Source organism: Plecotus auritus (genome assembly GCF_963455305.1).
Source record: "Plecotus auritus genome assembly, chromosome: X".
Taxonomy (NCBI): domain Eukaryota; kingdom Metazoa; phylum Chordata; class Mammalia; order Chiroptera; family Vespertilionidae; genus Plecotus; species Plecotus auritus.
The window spans coordinates 61,067,207-61,089,676 of record NC_137784.1 but is presented as its reverse complement, the minus strand read 5'-3'; the positions used below and the strand labels follow the sequence as shown (position 1 = coordinate 61,089,676).

Sequence of the window (22,470 nt, the reverse complement as noted above, 5' to 3'; positions counted from 1 at the left end):
CCCCCATGTAGCCTCCTTGCATCATGTAAGCAGGGGGGGTGGGGGGACTGAGAAGTACTTGTGAAGGTCAATGCCCAAAAGCACAGGCTCACTGAGACGTGATCACAGAATTATAGAACATTTCCTCTCTCCCCTCACCTTACCACATAGGACTCCTGGGTAGTAATAGGAGAAAACAACTGAAAGAACTGCAAATCTAAGACATCATCTAAGAACAAATCCCTAGAAAAACCCAAAGACAACAGGAGAGTAAAAAACAAAGATACCAAGCCCAGAGGGTGTGGCTCAGTGGTTGAGTGTTGACCTATGAACCAGGAGGTCACAGTTCTATTTCCAGTCAGGGCACATGACCATGTTGTGGGCTTGATACCCAGTAGGGGGCATGAAGGAAATAGCCAATAAATGATTTTATCTCATCACTGATGTTTCTATCTCTCCCACTCTCTCCCTTTCTCTCTGAAATAAATTAAAAAATATTTTTTAACAAAGACACCAGAGGAAATTTTATCCTCTGACACCTACAGCTACAGCAAAAATTAAAACAGCCTAACCTCTAGCCATATAAACGTCTAACCTCACAGTAAAGGTTGATTTATCTCAATTCCCTTTATCCAGTACATACATCATCTCCAGCCTTCAACAAAAATATCAAAGCATAATAATGCCCCCTCATGAAACAGTGATAAGATGGGGGAAGCATCAGAACCAGACTCAATTATGGCAGAGATATCACAATGAACAACTCATGAAAATTGCAGCAGAGAAATAGGAACAATCTATACTAATAAAAGCCTAGGTGGTCCTTGTGCCCTCACATGACACCTTCCTGTCATCACAAGATGGCCACCACAAGATGGCTGCCCTTACATCATCACAAGATGGCCAAAACAAGATGGCCACCACAAGATGGCCGGCAGGGGAGGGCAGTTGTGAGCAATCAGGCCAGCAGGGGAGGGCAGTTGGGGGTGATCCGGCCTGCAGGGGAGGGCAGTTAGGGTTGACCAGGCCGGCTGGGGAGGGCAGTTGGGGCAAACAGGGTGGCAGGGGAGGGCAGTTGGGGGCCATCAGGCTGGCAGGGGAGGGCAGTTGGGGGTGACCAGGCCAGCAGGGGAGGGCAATTAGGGGCAACCAGGTCATCAGGGAAGGGCAGTTGGGGGCCATCAGGCCAGCAGGGGAGGGCAGTTGGAGGTGACCAGGCCAGCAGGGGAGGGCGCTTGGGGGGTGACCAGGTCAGCAGGGGAGGGCAGTTGAGGGCGATTGTGCCAGCAGGGGAAGGCAGTTGGGGGCGATCGGGCTGGCAGGGGAGGGCAATTGGGGGTGATCGAGCCAGCAGGGGAAGGCAATTGGAGGGGATCAGGCCAGCAGGGGAGCAGTAAGGGGGTGATCAGGCTGGCAGGCAGGCAAGCGGTTAGGAGCCAGCAGTCCCGGATTATGAGAGGGGTGTCCGACCCAGATTGGAGAGGGTGCAGGCCGGGCTGGGGGACACCCCCCTCCCATGTACGAATTTTGTGCACTGGGCCTCTAGTCTATAATAATAAAAGTGTAATATGCTAATTAGATGGGACAATGGAACAACCTTCCAGACGACCTTCCGGACGAAGCCAGGCTGTGAGAGCTGAGGCAAGCCACGCAGTTGCGAGGGCTGAGCCCCTTGCACAATTTCATGCATTGGGTCTCTAGTAAAAAAATGAAATTTTAGAATAAAATTTACAATTTCTGGCAAACACACACACACAAAATAAACTAGATTTCCTTAACAGCCAAATGGACATGACAAAGGAATGAGTAAGTCAACTTAAAGACAAATCAATGGAAATTGAAAAAGGTGACGAATAGAAAAGTTGAAACAAAATTAACAGAAGCTCAAAGACCTGTTAGGTGATATTAAACAGTCATAAATAAGTGTAATTATAATACAAGATGAAGAGGAGAGAGAGAAAATATTTGAAAAAATAATGGGTGAAAATTTCCCAAAATTGACGGAAGACAGAAATTCACAGATACAAAATACTAAATTAATACAAAGCAGAATAAACACAGAGAAGCCCAGCTAAAGGACATAGTATACCATTGCAAGACAAAGATAAAGATCAAACCTTGAGGTATCACAGTCAAGAGAACTGGTTAACTTCTCATCAGAAACCATGGAGGACAGACAGACTGGAACAACAGAATTCTAAATTCAGCAAAAATATAACTGGAGAGTGAAAACAATATAAAGATATTTTCAAAGGAGAAAAATGGCAGCGGAATAGACAGACATGTTCCAAGCCTTGTCCCGGAGCAGAAAGAAAGAACAGCTGAGGGTCGCACTGGGAGTGTTTGTTGGGAAGTTGGGGGACAGCTGAACTCCAGAAGAAGGTGGGAGACTGCTAGACAGGGTTCCCCTGACCTGGCAGCTCCCACTGCGGCTGAGTCCCCTCCCGGAGCTGCGGGCTTGGACATGGAGTCGCCGCCATCTGGAACCGGAAAGTGGAGCTTATCGGAAGCCTGAGAATCCACAACTGCGGCACCCACGGAACAGCTGCGAGCCCCAGAACAACGCTCCCCAATTGGCGCAAACACACGGGTTCAGAGGAGCTCTACACTCCACCACGGAAAGGTCAGATTTCGCCTAGGATAAGGTGAGGTCTCTGGTCCCAGCGCGAGAGAGGAACGCGCGTTTTGCGGGAGCTGGAGGACCAGGGAAGTCTGTGCCTAGAAAAATCACTGGCTGCTGGGGCTGGCGTGATCTGTGAATGTGGAAGGGGGTCCTCAGAGCTGCTAACAGAAGGGCTCTCTAAAAAGCAACCCATTTTGATCTGAAGTGCAGGGACACCCTAAGAATTTCAGGGGTGTGCTAGACTTACGCGCAGCCACGGAGTGCGCACACTTGGGCTTTTTCCTCTTGAAATTCTTGCTTCTGATTACTAAGCCCAATACATAGGATCACCCAGTTGGGGACACCCTGGGAGACTGCAGGGGAAAGCTGTCTTTCTGGAACCTGGGGATCGGAGCGGGGAGTGACCTTTTAGAGCCAGCTCTGAGGCAGCCCACCCCACAAACCGGTAGTGAGTGCCACAGGGAAAGAAGGCTCTAACATTCCCTAGAGAGGCCATAGATAAACCAGGAAGTCAATCCAGAAACACTGCCACCCAGGGGCTGAATCACAAATTGACTCTTGTGTAATCAAAAATAAAGGAATACGAATTAAGACACACCGCCTGCTTAAAATCAGGACTGGCTTACATCACTGAAGAGCAGTGGAACACAGGGAACTGCAATACTGTCCGGACTGAGAAACAGGCGTGCCAAACAGAACAACAGAGGAAGTGAATGACTTTCACTACTCCACATATTATTTTTATTTTTTATTTTTTTATTTTCATTTTTTGCATCTTTTACTCAAGAAACTAATTTTTTTCCTCACTTGATTTTACCTTTTTAATTATTACATTTTTATTTTCAATCCGTATTATTACTACTGCTATTTTATCTTTTTTTTTTTTAAGTGTCATTTTATTTTCTCTTCATTTTGTTTTGGGATTAATGTTCTACATTCTATTTTTATCTTTCCTTTAGCATCATTTTACTCTATCTCAAATCTACCTTTAGGCCATCACTCTCTTCCTCACTTTTCCCTTTTCAGTGTCCTGTTTATCTTACCCCTTGCCTGCTTTAGATTTTCCCTATTCTTTCTGTTTACCCCCTTTTAAAATTTCACCCTACTTATATATCTAATCTCCAATCCCCTGCTCCAAGTCCATACACACCTCTCTCTTCGCTGTCTTAACTATCCAAAAAATTGTTTTTCTCTCTGTCCTTTTGTTGTTGTTCGCTTGAATGTAGATTATATCGAATTTTTATGCTTTTTTGTGAGATTGTTTTGCTTATTCTTCTTTTGTTTATTTTTTTGTTTGTTTAGTGCTTCTGTTTTCCCTTGCCTCACTCAATATTAGTTGGTGTTGTAGTTTGTATTAATCCCCAGGTACTTGTTGCTGGCATTTGCTGGGATAAGTGATTGTTCTATTGGAGTTTTATCCCCAATATATATAGTCTGTTTCCCTTTCTCTCTTAGTCTCTTTCTTGTCTCTCTTACTTTTTTTCTTCTTTTTTTCCCTTTTCCCAATTTCATTTTGACACCCCTTTTTTCTTCTTCTTCTTTCTTTCTTTTTCCTCTTCTTCTTTCTCTACTATCCCCTAATTTGCCTTTCTCTGGTGGTCACCTTTATTGGAGGTTATTAATATCGTGAATACATTTCTGTTCAGTGCTTTGTGTGTTGTACCTGGTAGTGCTGTATTTTGTGCCTTTAAATCGACGCAGGAGAGAGAGAACTACATAAACAGACACCCAGAGAAGAGAGACCATGGGGAGACAAAGACACAGCCCGCATATGAAAGAAAAGCAGGCATCACCAGAAAAGGAAGTAAATGAAATGGAAGCAAGCAATCTTCCAGAAAAAGAATTCAGAGAAATGCTCATAAGGTGGCTGAAAAGAATGGAAGACAAATTCGACAATATGAGCAAGAACCAAGAGGAAATGAAGAAGAACCAAGAAGAAATGAAAAATGACATCGCTGCTGTAAAGAACTCAATAGAAAGCATCAAGAGTAGACTAGAAGAAGCAGAGGACCGCATGAGTGAGCTAGAAGACAAGATGGGAAAAAATACCCAAGTAGAGCAACTTCTAGAAAAAAAAATTAAAAGGCAGGAGGAGAGCCTAAGGGAACTTTGGGACAACACGAAACAAAACAACATCCGCATAATAGGGGTTCCAGAAGGAAAGGAAGGTGAGCAAGGAATAGAAAACCTATTTGAAGAAATAATGACAGAAAATTTCCCTGATATAGAGAAGAAAAAACCCACACAAATCCAAGAAGCTCACAGAGTCCCAAGCAAAATGAACCCCAAAAGACCGACGCCAAGGCACATTATAATTAAATTGGCAAACACCAACGACAAAGTAAGAATCTTAAAAGCGGCCAGAGAGAGACAGAAAGTTACATACAAAGGAACCCCCATCAGACTAGCAACTGATTTCTCAACAGAAACTCATCAGGCCAGAAGGGAATGGAATGAAATATACAAGGTCATGCAAAGGAAGGGTCTGAATCCAAGAATACTGTACCCAGCAACGCTGTCAATCAAAATTGAAGGTGAAATCAGGAGCTTCACAGACAAAAAAGGACTAAGGGAATTTATTACCACCAAACCAGCAATGCAAGAAATGCTAAAGGGTCTGCTGTAAAAAAAAAGAAAGAAATAGGAAGCGAAGAAGGAACACAGGTGTAAAGAATAGGAATGGCGACAAATAAGTACCTATCAATAATAACTTTAAATGTAAACGGATTAAATGCCCCAATCAAAAGACATAGGGTAATGGATTGGATAAGAAAACATGACCCATATATCTGCTGTCTACAAGAAACCCACCTCAGAAAAAAAGACGCACACAGACTGAGGGTGAAGGGATGGAAAAAGGTTTTCCAGGCAAATGGAACTGAAAAAAAAGCTGGGGTAGCAATACTTATATCTGACAAATTAGATCTCAAACTGAAGGACATAACAAGAGATAAGGAAGGCCACTTCATAATACTAAAGGGAGCAATCCAACAAGAAGAAATAACTCTGGTAAACATATATGCACCCAATACTGGAGCACCCAAATACATAAAAAAACTCCTGGAGGATATCAAGGGAGAGCTTGACAGCAATACAATCATAGTAGGAGACTTTAATACCCCACTATCACCATTGGACAAATCCTCTAAACAAAAAAATCAGCAAAGAAACATCAATCCTAAATGACTCACTAGACCAGATGGAATTAATTGACATCTTCAGAACATTTCACCCCAAAGCCACAGAATATACATTCTTCTCAAGTGCACATGGGTCATTTTCAAAGATAGACCATATGTTGGGACATAGGCAAAGTCTCTTCAAATTCAAGAAGATAGAAATTATATCAAGCATCTTCTCAGACCACAGTGGCATAAAACTGGAAATCAACTACAATAAAAACAACCCAAAGAAATCAAACACATGGAGACTAAACAGCATGCTATTAAACCATGACTGGGTTACCAGAGAGATTAAAGAAGAAATAAAAAACATCATGACAACAAATGACAATGAAAACACTACAATCCAAAATCTATGGGACACAGCGAAAGCAGTCTTGAGAGGGAAGTTCATAGCTCTACAAGCCTACTGCAAAAAACAAGAAACAGGAGTAATAGATTACCTAACCCAACAACTCAAAGAGTTAGAAAAAGAGCAACAAGAAAAGCCCAGTGTAAGCAGAAGGAAGGAAATAATAAAGATCAGAGCACAGATAAATGACATAGAGACCAAAGAAACAATACAAAAGATCAACAAAACCAAGAGCTGGTTCTTTGAAAGGATAAACAAGATTGATGAACCTCTAGCCAGGCTCACCAAGAAGCAAAGAGAGAGGACCCAAATAAACAAAATCAGAAATGAAAGAGGTGAAATAACAACAGATCCCGCCGAAATACAAAGGATTGTTAAAAAATACTACGAACAACTCTATTCCAACAAACTGGACAACCTGGAGGAAATGGACATATTCCTAGAAAAATATAACCTTCCAAAACTCAATCAGGAAGAATCTAAACAGCTCAATATGCCAGTAACTATGGAAGAAATTGAAGCAGTCATCAAAGAGCTTCCCGCAAACAAAAGCCCGGGGCCAGACGGCTTCACAGGAGAGTTTTACCAAACATTCAAGGAAGAACTAAAACCTATCCTCCTCAGACTATTCCAAAAAATTCAAGAGGATGGAACACTTCCAAGCTCCTTCTATGAAGCCAGCATCACCCTAATACCAAAACCAGATAAAGACAACACAATGAAAGAGAATTACAGGCCAATATCCCTCATGAATGTAGATGCCAAAATCCTCAACAAAATTCTAGCAAATTGGATCCAGCAGAACATCAGAAAGATCATACACCATGACCAAGTAGGGTTTATCCCAGGAATGCAAGGATGGTTCAATATCCGAAAATCAATAAATGTGATACATCACATAAACAAATTGAAAGATAAAAATCACATAGTCATATCAATTGATGCAGAAAAAGCATTTGACAAAATCCAACACCCTTTCTTGATAAAAACTCTCAACAAGGTGGGAATGGAAGGATCATACCTCAACATAATAAAAGCTATATATGATAAACCCACAGCTAACATCATGCTCCATGGGCAAAAACTAAAACCATTTCCCCTAAGAACAGGAACAAGACAAGGATGCCCACTGTCACCACTCCTGTTTGACATAGTACTGGAAGTATTAGCCATTGCAATTAGACAAGAAGAAGAAATAAAAGGCATCCAAATTGGAAAAGAAGAAGTAAAGCTGTCCTTATTTGCAGATGACATGATATTGTACATAAAAAACCAGAAAGACTCTATCAAAAAACTAACAGACTTAATAAATGAATTCGGCAAGGTAGCAGGATACAAAATTAACGCCAAGAAATCTATGGCATTTCTATACACCAACAGTGAACTTACAGAAAGAGAGACTAAAAAAGCAATCCCATTTTCCATCGCACCAAAAAAATTAAGATACTTAGGAATAAACCTAACCAAGGAGGTAAAAGACCTATATGCAGAAAACTACAGGACACTGAAAAAAGAGATAGAGGAAGATGTAAACAGATGGAAGAACATACCATGTTCATGGATTGGTAGAATCAACATCATCAAAATGTCCATACTACCCAAAGCAATCCTTAGATTCAATGCACTCCCCATTAAAATACCAACAGCATATTTCACAGACCTAAAAAGAACTCTCCAAAAATTCATCTGGAATAAAAAAAGACCCCGAATAGCCACAGCAATCCTGAGAAAGAAGAATAAAGTAGGAGGGATCTCAATACCAGATTTCAAGCTGTATTACAAAGCCACTGTCCTCAAAACAGCCTGGTACTGGCACAAGAACAGACATATAGATCAATGGAATGGAATAGAGAATCCAGATATCGACCCAAACCAATATGCACAATTAATATTTGACAAAGGAGGCATGAGCACACAATGGAGTCAAGACAGTCTCTTCAATAAATGGTGTTGGGAAAATTGGACAGATACATGCAAAAAAATGAAACTAGATCACCAACTTACACCATACACAAAAATAAACTCAAAATGGATACAGGACTTAAATATAAGACGGGAAACCATAAAAATACTAGAGGAATCCACAGGCAGCAAAATCTCAGACATATGCCAAAAGAACTTTTTCAGTGATACTGCCGCTAGGGCAATGGAAGCCAAAGAGAAAATAAACAAATGGGACTACATCAAAATAAAAAGCTTTTGCACAGCAAAAGAAACCATCAACAAAACAACAAGAAAGCCCACTGTATGGGAGAACATATTTGCAAATGGTATCACTGATAAAGGTTTAATTTCCAACATCTACAGGCAGCTTATACAACTTAATAAAAGGAAGATAAATGATCCAATAAAAAAATGGGCAACGGACCTAAATAGAATCTTTTTGAAAGAAGACAGAAGGAAGGCGAAGAGACACATGAAAACATGCTCAAAGTCACTTATTATCCGAGAGATGCAAATCAAAACGACAATGCGATACCATCTCACACCTGTCAGAATGGCTATCATCAACAAATCAACAAACGACAAGTGTTGGCGAGGATGCGGAGAAAAAGGAACCCTCGTGCACTGCTGGTGGGAATGCAGACTGGTGCAGCCACTGTGGAGAACAGTATGGAGTTTCCTCAAAAAACTGAAAATGGAACTCCCATTTGACCCAGTAATCCCACTCCTAGGAATATATCCTAAGAAACCAGAAACACCAATCAGAAAGGATATATGCACCCCTATGTTCATAGCAGCACAATTTACAATAGCTAAGATTTGGAAACAGCCTAGGTGCCCGTCAGCAGATGACTGGATCAGAAAACTATGGTACATCTACACAATGGAATACTATGCTGCCATAAAAAAGAAGGAATTACTACCATTTGTAGACACCTGGATGGAATTAGAGAACATTATGCTAAGTGAAATAAGCCAGTCAATGAAAGAAAAATACCACATGATCTCACTCATTTAGGGATAATGAAAAACATTATAAACTGATGAACCAAAAGATAGTTACAGAGGCAGTAAAGCATCAAACAGAGTGTCTAATTACAGCGGTAAGGTTAGCGAGAGGTGGGGGAAATAAGAGATCAACTGAAGGACTTGTATGCATGCATATAAGAGTAACCAACGGATGCAAAACATTGGGTTGTGAGGGCAGCTATGGGAGTGGGGTGTGGGGGGGGGGGCAATGGTAAGATATGTACACATATAATACCTTAATAAAAATTTGAAAAAAAAAGATATTTTCAGATAAAATAAAACTAAAAGCATTAGTCACTAACAGACTTGCACATAAGTGCATTTGTTGGCAGCATTCTTGCACTATAAGAAATGCTAGGCCAAAACCAGTTTGGCTCAGTGGATAGAGTGTCAGCCTGTGGAATGAAGAATCCCAGGTTCGATTCCGGTCAGGGCACATACCTTGGTTGCAGGCACATCCCCAGTGGGGGGTGTGCAGGAGGCAGCTGATCGATGTTTCTCTCTCATCGATGTTTCTAGCTCTCTATCCCTCTCCCTTCCTCTCTGTAAAAAGTCAATAAAAAATATATTAAAAAAAAAAGAAAAATGCTAGAAGTTATTTAGATGGAAGAGAAATTATACCAGATGGAATTGGGATACTCATCCTATATAGTAAAAGCCTAATATGCTAAGTGTCCAGTCTTCTATTCAACCAATGAAAGCATAATATGCTAATGATATGCTAAGGCCACTCAATCACTCGCAATGATGTGCACTGACCACCAGGGAACAGACAGTCGACCGCTCGAACAGTCGCTATGATGTGTACTGCCCACCAGGGGGAAGACGCTCCCTGGAGCCTTCCTACAGTCCTTCCCTGGCTGGTCAAACTCCTGCATCCCTCCCTGGGCCTGATCGTGCACTGGTGGGGTCCCTCAGCCTGTCCATTGCCCTCTTGAAATCCAGGACCCTTTGGGAGATGTCAGAGAGCCTGTTTCAGCCTTATCCTGCAGGCCAGGACAAGGTACATGAATTCGTGCACCGGGCCTCTAATAAATAAATAAAGAGCATCAGAAGTGGTAAATGGCTAAATAAATGCAAAAGTCTATATTTTGCTTTATTCATTTAAATTTCTTTATAAACCAGTAATTGTTTAAAACTAAAATAATAGCAATGTCTTGTGGTGTGTGTATTTATAACAGCTATAACAAAAAGAATAGGGAACCTGAAAAAGATGGCTGACAACAGGAAGGCAGACTGCAAGATATTGTGTGAATGAGAAATCAAAGGGAGAGAGTGTGGTCGCACAGGGAGTGTTTGTTGGTGAGTTGAGGGACAGATATACTCCAGTAGACAGTGGGGGAATGCTGGATGGGGCTCCCTGACGAGGCAGCCCCCACTACTGCTGGGTTCCGTCATGGAGTGACCAGCTCAGACGCGGAGACCACGCCATCTTGAAGGGGAAAGTGGATGTTATTGGAAGACTGAAAAGCCCGGGGAATCTACAACTACGGCACCCACCGAACAGCTGCGAACCCAAGAACACCGGTCCCCAAGTGGCACAAGCACGCAGATTCAGAGGAGCTCTACACTCCCTCATGGAAAGGTCAGATTTTGCCTGGGATAAGGTGAGGTCTGTGGTCCCAGCAGGAGAGAGAAACGTGCACGGTGGGAGCTGGAGGAACTGGGGAAGTCTGCGCCTAGAAAAATCCGTGGCTGTTGGGGCTGGCATGATCTGTGAATGTGGAAAGGGGTGTGCAGAGCTGCTAAAAGAAGGGAACTCTAAAAAGCAACCCATTTTGATCTGGGCACAAAAGGAGAGCCTAAAAATTTTAAAAGTGTCCCGGATGCTTAGAACCAAGGGGAAAAAAGACTGCACAGACTGCACGCAGCCCTGGAGTTCGCACACTTACTCTGGCTCTTTTTTTTCCTCTTTAAATCCTTGTTTCTGATTACTAAGCCCAATACAGAGGATCACTCAATTGGGGACACTGTAGGGGAAAGTTGTTTTTCTGGAACCTGGGGATCAGAGTGAGAATAACCATCAGAGAACCAGCTCTGGGGAAACCCACTCCCCCAAACCAGTATTGAGTGCCACAGAGAAAACAAATCTAAACACTAGCTGGAGAGGACCTATAGACACAGAGGTCAGTCCAGAAACACTGCCACCCAGGGGTTGAATCACAAATTGACTCTTGTGTAAAAACAAATAAAGGAAAATAAGAAATAGAGACGTACTCTCTGTTTAAAAATCAGGACTGGCTTACAAGATTGAGTAGCAGTGGAACACAGGCAACTACAATACTGTCCTGACTAGGAAACAGGCATGCCAAACAGAACAGTAGAGGAAATGAATGACCTTCACTACTGCACATTTTTACTTTTATTTTTTTTCATCTTTTACTTAAGAAAATGTTCTTTTCTTTTTTCATCACTTGACTTTACCTTTTAAATTATTATATTTTTATTTTCAATCAGTATTATTACTATTACTATTTTACCATTTTTAAAAAAGTGTCATTTTATTTTCTCTTTATTTTACTTTGGGATTAGTGTTCTACATTCTATTTTCATCTTTCCTTTAGCATCATTTTACTCTATCTCAAATTTACCTTTATGCCCACACTCTTTTCTTCACTTTCCCCATTTTGTTCTCCTGTTTCTCTTACCATATTCCTGCTTTAGAATTTCCCCATTCCTTCTTTTTACCCCCTGTTAAAATTTCACCTTACTTATATATCTAATTTCCAATCCCCAGCTCCAAGTCCATACACACCACTATCTTCTCTTTCTTCACTATCCAAGTATTTTTTTCCTCTCTTTCCTTTTGTTGCTGTTTGCTTGATTGTTGAATATATCGATTTTTCTATGATGGTTTGTGAAATGGTTTTGCTATTACTTTTTGTATTTTTGTTTTGTTTTTGTTTCTTTTTGCTTCTATTTTCCCTTCCTCGCTTGAGATTAGTTGTTGTTTGTAGTTTGCATTCATCTACAGGTACTTGTTGCTGGCATTTGTTGGGATTAGTGGCTGTTCTATTTGAGTTTTCTCCCCATATATATAGTTTTCCCCCCTCTTCTTTCTTATTCCCTTTCTTTTCTCTCTTACATTTTTCCTTTCCCCAATTTCATTTTTGCACAATTTTTTTCTCTTCTTCTTTCTCTCCTATAGTCTAATTCTCATTTCTCTAGTGGTCACCTTTATGTGGGGTTATTAATATCGTGAATACATTTGTGTTCAGTGCCTTGTGCATTGTACATTGTTGTGTTGTATTTCGTAGCTTTAAGTCAATGCAAGAGAGAGAGAAGTACATAACCAGACACCCAGAGAAGAGAGATGATGGGGAGACAAAGAAACAACCCACATATGAAAGAAAAGCAGGCATCACCAGAAAATGAAGTAAATGAAATGGAGGCAAGCAACCTGTCAGAGAAAGAATTCAGAGAAATGCTCATAAGGTGGCTGAAAAGAATGGAAGACAAATTCGAAAATATGTGTAATAACCAAGAGGAAATGAAGAAACCAAGAAAAAATGAAAAAATGACATTGTTGCTGTAAAGAACTCAATAGAAAGCATCAAGAATAGACTAGAAGAAGCAGAGGACTGCATCCGTGAGCTAAAAGACAAGGTAGGAAAAAATAACCAAGTAGGGCAACTTCTAGAAAAAAAAATTAAAAAGCAGGAGAAGAGCCTAAGGGAACTTTGGGACAACATGAAACAAAACAAAATCCACATAATAGGGGTTCCAGAAGGAGAGGAAAATGAGCAAGGAATAGAAAACCTGTTTGAAGAAATAATGACAGAAAACTTCCCTGATATAGGGAAGAAAAAACCCACACAAATCCAAAAAGCTCACAGAGTCCAGAGCAAAATGAACCCCTAAAGACCAATGCCAAAGCACATTATAATTAAATTGGCAAACACCAATGACAAAGTAAGAATCTTAACTGCGGCCAGAGAGAGATAGAAAGTTACCTACAAAGGATCCCCCATCAGACTAGCGAATGATATCTCAACAGAAACACGTCAGCCCAAAAGAGAATGGAATGAAATATACAAAGTCATGCAAAGGAAGGGACTGAATCCAAGAATACTGTACCCAGCAAGGCTATCAATCAAAATTGAGGGTGAAATCAGGATCTTCACATACAAAAAAGGAATGAGGGAGTTTATTACCACCAAAACAGAAATGCAAGAAATGCTAAAGGGTCTGCTATAAAAAAAAAAAAAAAAGAAGAAAGAAAAAAGAAATAGGAAGTGAAGAAGGAAAACAGGGGTCAAGAATAAAAATGGTGACAAATAAGGACCTATCAATAATAACCTTAAATATAAATGGATTAAATGCCCCAATCAAAAGACATAGGGTAACGGATTGGATAAGAAAACATGACCCATATATCTGCTGTCCACAAGAAACCCACCTAAAAAAAAAAAAAAAGACACATACAGACTGAGGGTGAAGGGATGAAAAAAGGTTTTTCAGGTAAATGGAAATGAAAAAAAAGCAGGGGTAGCAATATTATAACTGACAAATTAGATCTCAAAGTGAAGGATATAAAAAGAGATAAGTAAGGCTACTTCATAATACTAAAGAGAGCATTACAGCAAGAAGAAATGACTCTGGTAAACATATATGCACCCAATACAGGAGCACCCAAATACTTAAAAAAAAACAACTCCTGGAGAATATCAAGGGAGAGATTGACAGCAATACAATCATAGTAGGAGATTTTAATACCCCACTATCACCATTGGACAAATCCTCTAAACAAAAAATCAGCAAAGAAATATCATTCCTAAATGACTCACTAAACCAGATGGAATTCATTAACATCTTCAGAACATTTCAACCCAAAGCCACAGAATATACATTCTTCTCAAGTGCTCATGGATCATTGTCAAAGATAGACGATATATTGGGTCATAGGCAAAGTCTCTTCTAATTCAAAACGATAGAAATCATATCAAGCATCTTCTCAGATCACAGTGGCATAAAACTGGAAATCAACTACAATAAAAACAATCCAAAAAAATCAAACACATGGAGACTACATAGCATGCTATTAAACAAAGACTGGATTACCAGAGAGATCAAAGAAGAAATAAAAAACATCATGGCAACAAATGATAATGAAAACACAACAATCCAAAATCTATGGGACACAGCGAAAGCAGTCTTAAGAGGGAAGTTCATAGTTCTACAAGCCTCCTGAAAAAACAACAATGGTAATAAATTACTTAACCATACAACTCAAATAGTTAGAAAGAGAGCAAAAAGAAAAGCCCAGTGTAAGCAGAAGGAAGGAAATAATAATGATCAGAGCAGAGATAAAAGACATTGAGACCAAAAATCAATACAAAAGATCAACAAAACCAAGAGCTGGTTCTTTGAAAGGATAAAGAAGATTGATGAACCTCTAGCCAGGCTCACCAAGAAGCAAAGAGAGAGGACCCAAATAAACAAAATCAGAAATGAAAGAGGTGAAATAACAACAGACCCCACAGAAATACAAAGGATTGTTAAAAAATACTATGAACAACTCTATTCCAAGAAACTGGACAAACTGGAGGAAATGGACATATTCCTAGAAAAATACAACCTTGGTACATCTACACCAGGCGTCCTCAAACTATAGCCCGCGGGCCACATGCAGCCCGCCGAGAACATTTATCCAGCCCGCTGGGTGCCACTGCCTGTCCTGCTTAGCAGCCGACTCGTCCCGGGCCCACAGTGCACGTAGGAATTTGTTCATAGTTGTTTTTTTTAACTATAGTGCGGCCCTCCAACAGTCTGAGGGACAGTGAACTGGCCCCCTGTTTAAAAAGTTTGAGGAGCCCTGATCTACACAATGGAAAACTATGCTGCTATAAAAAAGAAGGAATTCTTACCATTTGCAGCAGTATGGATGGACCTGGAGAGCTTTATGTTAAGTGAAATAAGCCAGGCAATGAAAGAAAAATACCACATGATCTCACTCATTTATGGAAAATAAAGAACATTATAACCCGATGAACCAAAAGATAGATACAGAGGCAGTAAAGCACCGAACAGACTGTCAAATTACAGCGGGAAAGCAGGGGAGTGTTGGGGAGGGGGCAAAGAGATCAAACAAAGGACTTGTATGCATGCATATAAGCACAACAAATGGACACAAGACACTGGGTGGGTGGGATGAGGGCCTGCGACAGGGGGTAAGGGAGGCTGAGGGAAGGTCTATGGGGAATAAAAAGGAGATATATGTACTACTACATGTAATACTTTAAACAATTAAAAAATAAATAAATAAAAGAACAAGAGAGAAAAAAAACACATAGTTATATCAATTGATGCAGAAAAAGCATTCGACAAAATCCAACACCCTTTCTTGATAAAAACTCTCAGCAAGATGGGAATAGAAGGATCATACCTCAATATAATAAAAGCCACATATAAACCCACAGCCAACATCATACTCAATGGGTAAAACCTAAAACCATTTCCCATAAGAACAGGAACAAGACAGGGATGCCCAATCTCACCACTCCTGTTTGACATAGTACTAGAAGTATTAGCCATTGAAATTAGACAAGACGAAGAAATAAAAGGCATCCAAATTAGAAAAGAAGAAGTAAAACTGTCCCTATTTGCAGATGACATGATATTGTACATAAAAACCCCTAAAGACTCCAACAAAAAACTATTAGACTTAATAAATGAATTCAGCAATGTAGCAGGATACAAAATTAACGCCAAGAAATCTATGGTATTTCTATACACCAATAGAGAACTTACAGAAAGAGAGACTAAAAACGCAATCCCATTACCATCGCACCAAAAAAATTAAGATACCTAGGAATAAACTTAACTAAGGAGGTAAAAGACCTATATGCAGGAAACTACAAGACACTGAAAAAAGAGATAGAGGAAGACGTAAACAGATGGAAGAACATAAGATGTTCATGAATTGGTAGAATCAACATCATTAAAATGACCATACTACCCAAAGCAAAATATAGATTCAATGCACTCCCCATTAAAAAACCAACGGCATATTTCACAGACCTAGAAAGAACTCTCTAAAAATTCATCTGGAATAAAAAAAGACCCTGAATAGCCTCAGCAATCCTGAGAAAGAAGAACAAAGTAGGATCTCAATACCAGATTTCAAGCTGTATTACAAAGCCACTGTTCTCAAAACAGCCTGGTACTCACTGATACTGCTCATAAGGCAATGGAAACTAAAGAGAAAATAAACAAATGGGACTACATCAAAATAAAAATCTTTTGCACAGCAAAGGAGACCATCAATAAAATAACAAGAAAGCCAACTGCATGGGAGAACATATTTGCCAATGATATCAATGATAAGGGATTAGTCTCCATCATTTACAGGGGACTCATGCAGCTTAACAAAAAGAAGATAAACAACCCAATCAAAAAATGGGCAACTGATCTAAATAGACACTTTATGAAGTGCAACAGGGGCTAGGGGAGGCTGGGGGAAGGTCAATGGGGAATAAAAAGGAGATATATGTACTGCTATGTGTAATACTTTAAACAATAAAAAAGGATAGACATGTGGGCCTATAAGTTTGTAAGTTTTCCATGTTTTAGTTGAAGTAGTACACTATTAACTAATGTACTAAGTAGTACATTATTAACTAATTAAGTGGATTGTGAAAAGTTTTGTTTGTATATTGTTATGCCTAGTACAGCCACTATAAAAATGGTAAAACACACATACAACTAAAATAATATTAGGCCCAAGCCCAATCATATCAGTAAATACATTAAATATTATTGGACTAAAAATAGCCCCATTAAGAAGCAGAGATTGTCAGAAGGCAAAAATAAAACAAACACACACAGACAAGGATCCACTGCTTAAAAGACACTCATTATAAATAGAAATACACAGACAGATTACAAGTGAACAGATGAAAAATACATATCTTAAAAAGAGTGAGCAAAAGACTGGTATGGCCATTAATATCACAAGACAAATTTAAAACCCAAATGCATTACCAGAGATAAAAGCATGGCTCTTCATAATCATAAAAGGGTCAATTCAACAGGAAGATATACCAAATGTGTATGTATCCCACAATAGAGTTTTAAAATATATGAAACAGGAATTGACAAATTGAATGGAGAAAAAAAGAATTCCCCAATCATAAGTGGGGACTTTAACACTCCGGTCTCAGCAATGGATAAACTAGGGGGAAAAATCTGCAGAAACATAGAAGATCTGAACAGCATTATCAGCCACTTTACCTAATTGATATTTATAGAAAAACTAGAGGCCCGGTGCACGAAATTCGTGCATGGGGGGGGGGGGGATGTGTCCCTCAGCCCAGGCTACACCTTCTGCAATCTGGGACCCCTCGAGGGATATCCGACTGCCCGTTTAGGCCCGATCCTGGTAGGATCGGGCCTAAACAGGCAGTCGGACATCCCTCTCACAATCCAGGACTGCTGGCTCCCAACTGCTCGCCTGCCTGCCTTCCTGACTGCCCCTAACCGCTTCTGCCTGCCATTCTGATCACCCCCTAACCACTCTGCTGCCAGCCTGATTGATGCCTAACTGCTCCCCTGCCAGCCTGTTTACCCCTAACTGCCCTCCCTTGCAGGCCTGGTCACCCCTAACTGCCCTCCTCTGCCGGCCTGGTCACCCCTAACTAGCCTCCGCTGCAGGCCTGGTCCCCCTCAACTGCTCTCCCCTGCAGGCCTGGGTCTCCCACAACTGCCCTTCCCTGCAGGCCCAGTTGCCCCCAACTTCCCTCCTTTGCCGGCCTGGTCACCCCTAACTGCCCTCCTCTGCAGGCTTGATTGCCCCCGACTGCCCTCCCTTTCAGGCCTGGTCCCTCCCAACTGCCCTCCCCTGCTGGCCTGATCACCCACAACTGCCCTCCCTTGCAAGCCTGGTCCCTCCCAACTGTCCTCCCCTGCTGGCCATCTTGTGTCCATATGGGGGCAGCCATTTTGTGTGTTGGAGTAATGGTCAATTTGCATATTACTCTTTTATTAGATAGGATAGAGGGCTGGTGCATGGGTGGGGGCCAGCTGGTTTGCCCTGAAGGGTGTCCCGGATTAGGGTGGGGGTTCCCTTGGGGCATGGGGTGGCCTGGGCAAGGGGCCTGTGGTGGTTTGCAGGCCAGCCATGCCCCACAGCAACCCAATCGGAGGCCCTGGTGTCTGGGATTTATTTATCTTCTATAATGGAAACTTTGTAGCCTTGAGCGGAGCCAAGCCTCCTGCTCGCTCTGTGGCCACAGCCATTTCTGTTGGGATTTATTTATCTTCTATAATTGAAACTTTGTAGCCTTGAGTGGAGGCCTGGGCCAGCCAGGATGTGTGGAAAGCTTGGCTTCCTCCATTGCTGGGGAAACCCAAGCCTCCTGCTCGCTCCATGGCCGCAGCCATCTTGGTTGGGTTAATTTGCATGCTCGCCCCTGATTGGCTGGTGGGGATAGTAGAGTGATGGTTAATTTGCATATTGTTCTTTTATTAGATAAGATATACCCAATAATAGCAGAATATACATTCCTTTCAGATTTACCTGGTACACTTAGCAGGAGAGACCACATTGTAGGTTGTAAAACAAGTCTCAATACTTTTTTAAAAAATACTGAAATCATAGTGTATGTTCTCTGATCATAATAGAATTAAATTATAATGCAGTTTTAGGACACATAGGACAACTTTCAAGTTTCTGGTTCACCAGAAGAACTCAATGGTAATTATTCTCAGGACTAAGATTCATTTATCGTAGCAAAGGTACAGAGTAAAAGCAGCCAGAAAATTATATGCATTGGGTGGAATTAAGACAGGTCAGACACAGGCTTCTTATATATGCTTTCTCTCTAGTAGCAAAATACAGGGAAATGTACAAAATATATCAGATTAGAGCAGAAAGAGCATGTGTATCTGTGTTCATGGCTCCAGGGCTGGCATATCCTGCTATGCAACCAGCTACACTAACTAAAAGCTCAGGACCACAACAATGAAACCAAGTACACATCATCAATCTGGATGTTTGTACAAAGTAATTCTGACAAACATGTACAGCATTGTCTATTACTCCTGGTGTACAAAACAAAAATCAACCATGAACAAAAAAGCATTCAGAGGGCTACATTCCAAGAAGTTAACCAAGAGTCAATCGTGTTTCTAGGTTCCCTTAGAGACAATAAAGGAGTTAGCAACCACACCTGCTAGGTTAACATTTTCCCCATTAGTACCAATATGGAAACCAGGAAAACCATACATATTTAGAAAATAAACAATAAAACTCTAAATATTAACCACTGGATCAAATAATAAACCGCAAAATAAGTTAGACAATATTTTGAATGAAATGGTAATAAAAACACAATATTAAAATCTGTGAAATGCAGTTAAAGTAGTGCTTAGAAGAAAATTTATATCCTTAAATGTCTAAATTTAAAAAGATCATAATATAAAATCAACAAATACTATAGAAAATTTTTCAAAAAATATATAAATAGCCCTAGGTGTTTGGTTCAGTGGATAGAGCATTGGCCTGCAGACTGAAGGGTCCTGGGTTCAATTCAGGTCAAGGGCACATGCCTGTATTGCAGGCTTGATCCCCAGTAGGAGGTGTGCAGGAGGCAGCCAATTGATGATTCTCTCTCATCAATGATGTTTCTCTCTCTCTCCCTCTCCCTTCCTCTCTGAAATCAATATATATATATACTGAGTGGCCAGATTATTATGATCTCTGAACGCATAATAGACTGGCCACTCAGTATATATATATATATATATATATATATATATATATATATATATAATCACATACATATTTATATTAGAGGCCTGGTACATGAATTCGTGCATGGGTGGGTCCGGCCAGCCTGGCCAGGGGGAGGGGACATGGGTGGTTTGCCAGCCTGCCTGCTGGTTGACTTCCTGGTCGAGGGGACAATTTGCATATTAGCCTTTTATTATATAGGATATACACTGAGTGGCCAGATTATTATGCGTTCAGAGATCATAATAATCTGGCCTCTCAGAGTGTGTGTGTGTGTGTGTGTGTGTGTGTGTGTGTGTATATATATATATATATATATATATATATATATATATATATATTACCTTCCATGTTGTCTTCTATTCTTTCCAGATCTAATAACAAAATAAGAATGTTTTGTAGATGCTTGTATGGGGAAACATTTGTTTTCTTTGGAAACCAAAATTCCACAGAGAGAAGAGACCACAGGGTCTATGAGCAGGAAGAAACCACCTCCTGAGTAGGAATGCACCCTTCTGCCCTAGGAGGTTTGGCTCAGTGTATAGAGCATCAGCCTGCAGACTGAAGGGTCCTGGGTTTGATCTGGTCAAGAGCTCGTACCTCGGTTGCACGTTTCTTCCCGGTGCTGGTCGGGCTCCTGTAGGAGGCAACAGATCGATATTTCTCTCTGTCTTTCCCTCTCTCTTCCACTCTAAAAATCAATGGAAAAATATCCTCGTGTGAGGATTAAATAAATAAAGTATATCATTCTGAGTAGGCCCAAACATTGTGATTAGGCTTTGTTTCCTATCACACTTAGGTGTGTGTATATTGGGAAGCTTCAGAATTTGTGTGGTCTTCCTAATTGTATAAATAAGATTTTCCAATGAGCAGGGTTTGGTATTTTCCCTGACCTTGCAATGTGAGAAAAGGATAATTCCAATAGAAAGCACTGGCTTCTGTTCACCTGAAAACTGGGGGCTTGCTCCATTCTGCCCAGAGACAAGTAGAAGATTCAAAGAGCATGTCATGGTACAAGTAACAGCTGATTGTTTGGCCAGTGAAAGCCCCTCTGTGTCACAGAGACAAACATCCCCAAAGCAGCCACACAGTGGCTAATGGGGCCACAAGTATTACTACTTTAGCTATTAGGTTGGCTTACCACACTTCCATAGTTTCAGTTGGTAAGGTGATAATGAGCTCAAATGGATTCAGACAATTTATTACTTATATAGACAACAAAAGCAAGATCAGCATGATGTCAGTAAACGAAGTCTCTAGTCCCACATGACATCAATAGGAGAGACCAGATAACAGATGGCCCAAGGGATGTGGCATGCTGCTGTTGATGATCCACCTCTAAACTAAACCCAAGCAGTTTTATAGACTTACAGATACCTGAAGTTGTACCCCACAGAGTATAAGGTAGAAAGTCCTGCACTCAACTGAAACTAGGAAATGAATGAGAAATGGCCTTATGGCAGTTTCCCACAAGGTCTGTTATGAGAAACTGCTTCATGTCAGCTCCTCACTAGGCCGCTTATCTCCCCTTGCTCTAAGAGGAATTACAGGGCAGTTTGCCTTGACTTGAGTCAGACTACAGTCAAACATTGTCCGGATGGCCTGAATGAAGAGGAGCAAGATTGCCAGGGTGCCACACAGAGAAGTTTTTCTACAATATATTGAACTTACTTGCTTCTCCACAAACCAGAATTACTGGAATGATATTCAATGCCAAAATTTCTGAAGCACTTAGTAAGAGGTGACACTGAGTATTTCAGCTGGGCCTTGAATTAATGAAAAGAAAGCGATGGTGGAGTGAGGTAAGTGTGAAGTTTTTAACAAAATAATCCTCTGTCTTCTACCCATACAGAATAATGGAATTAACCACTCCAAATACAGGAGGCCGATCTGTGGGAAGTATGTGTCGTGCATAATGAAGGAAGTACTGTACCAGCTATATGAATTCCCTAACCCTGACCTTTGGTCCTAGAAAAGGGTCTGGTAATACTCCCTGGAATTAATGCTGCTGCTTCTGGTCAAATAGAGTAAGGTCAGGTCAAAGGTTATGGTTCTAAAACATTCAGTGTACAGAATGAAACTAAAGTCATGGAAATGGATGGCATTATACAGGGAAAGGGTAGAAGCCAAAAAAGGAATTTTAGGAAGTGAATGAGTAAGAGGTCTAGTAAGATGAAGTGCATAAAGGAAGCCTTCTTCTAAAAGTAGAGTTGATCATATGATATGAATTATTCTTTAGAGGAATGCAAAGGAAAAAGAATCCATTAAAATCCACCTTTTCTTCACAAAAAGACTAGATCTTTGACTCAAATACTTATATTCACCATCATTTGTATTAATAAGAGTACAATTGATAATCTAATTAATTCAATGACATTTGAATGGATAAGCTCATGAATTCAACAAATATTTTGAGCATCTACCATATGCTTGCCACTGTGTTAAACTAAGGGCAACTACCCTTTCTAACTAATTTACATGGTATCCTCTCATTCATTCAACTATCATTAAGCACTTAATGCTCGCTAGACCATGGTTGATGCTGGAAATGCACACATAGTGTTTCCCTTCTTAAACATAGTTTTACTATGTGTTTACTTACCATTGTGTAAAACGCACAATGGGAAGA

General features: G+C 40.6%; 1 protein-coding gene across 2 annotated transcripts in view; it reads right to left on the bottom strand.

The window, feature by feature from the left end:
* Window positions 1-22,470, bottom strand: part of PRRG1 (proline rich and Gla domain 1) — a 219,216-nt gene that overhangs the window by 190,152 nt on the left and 6,594 nt on the right. The window lies entirely within an intron of this gene.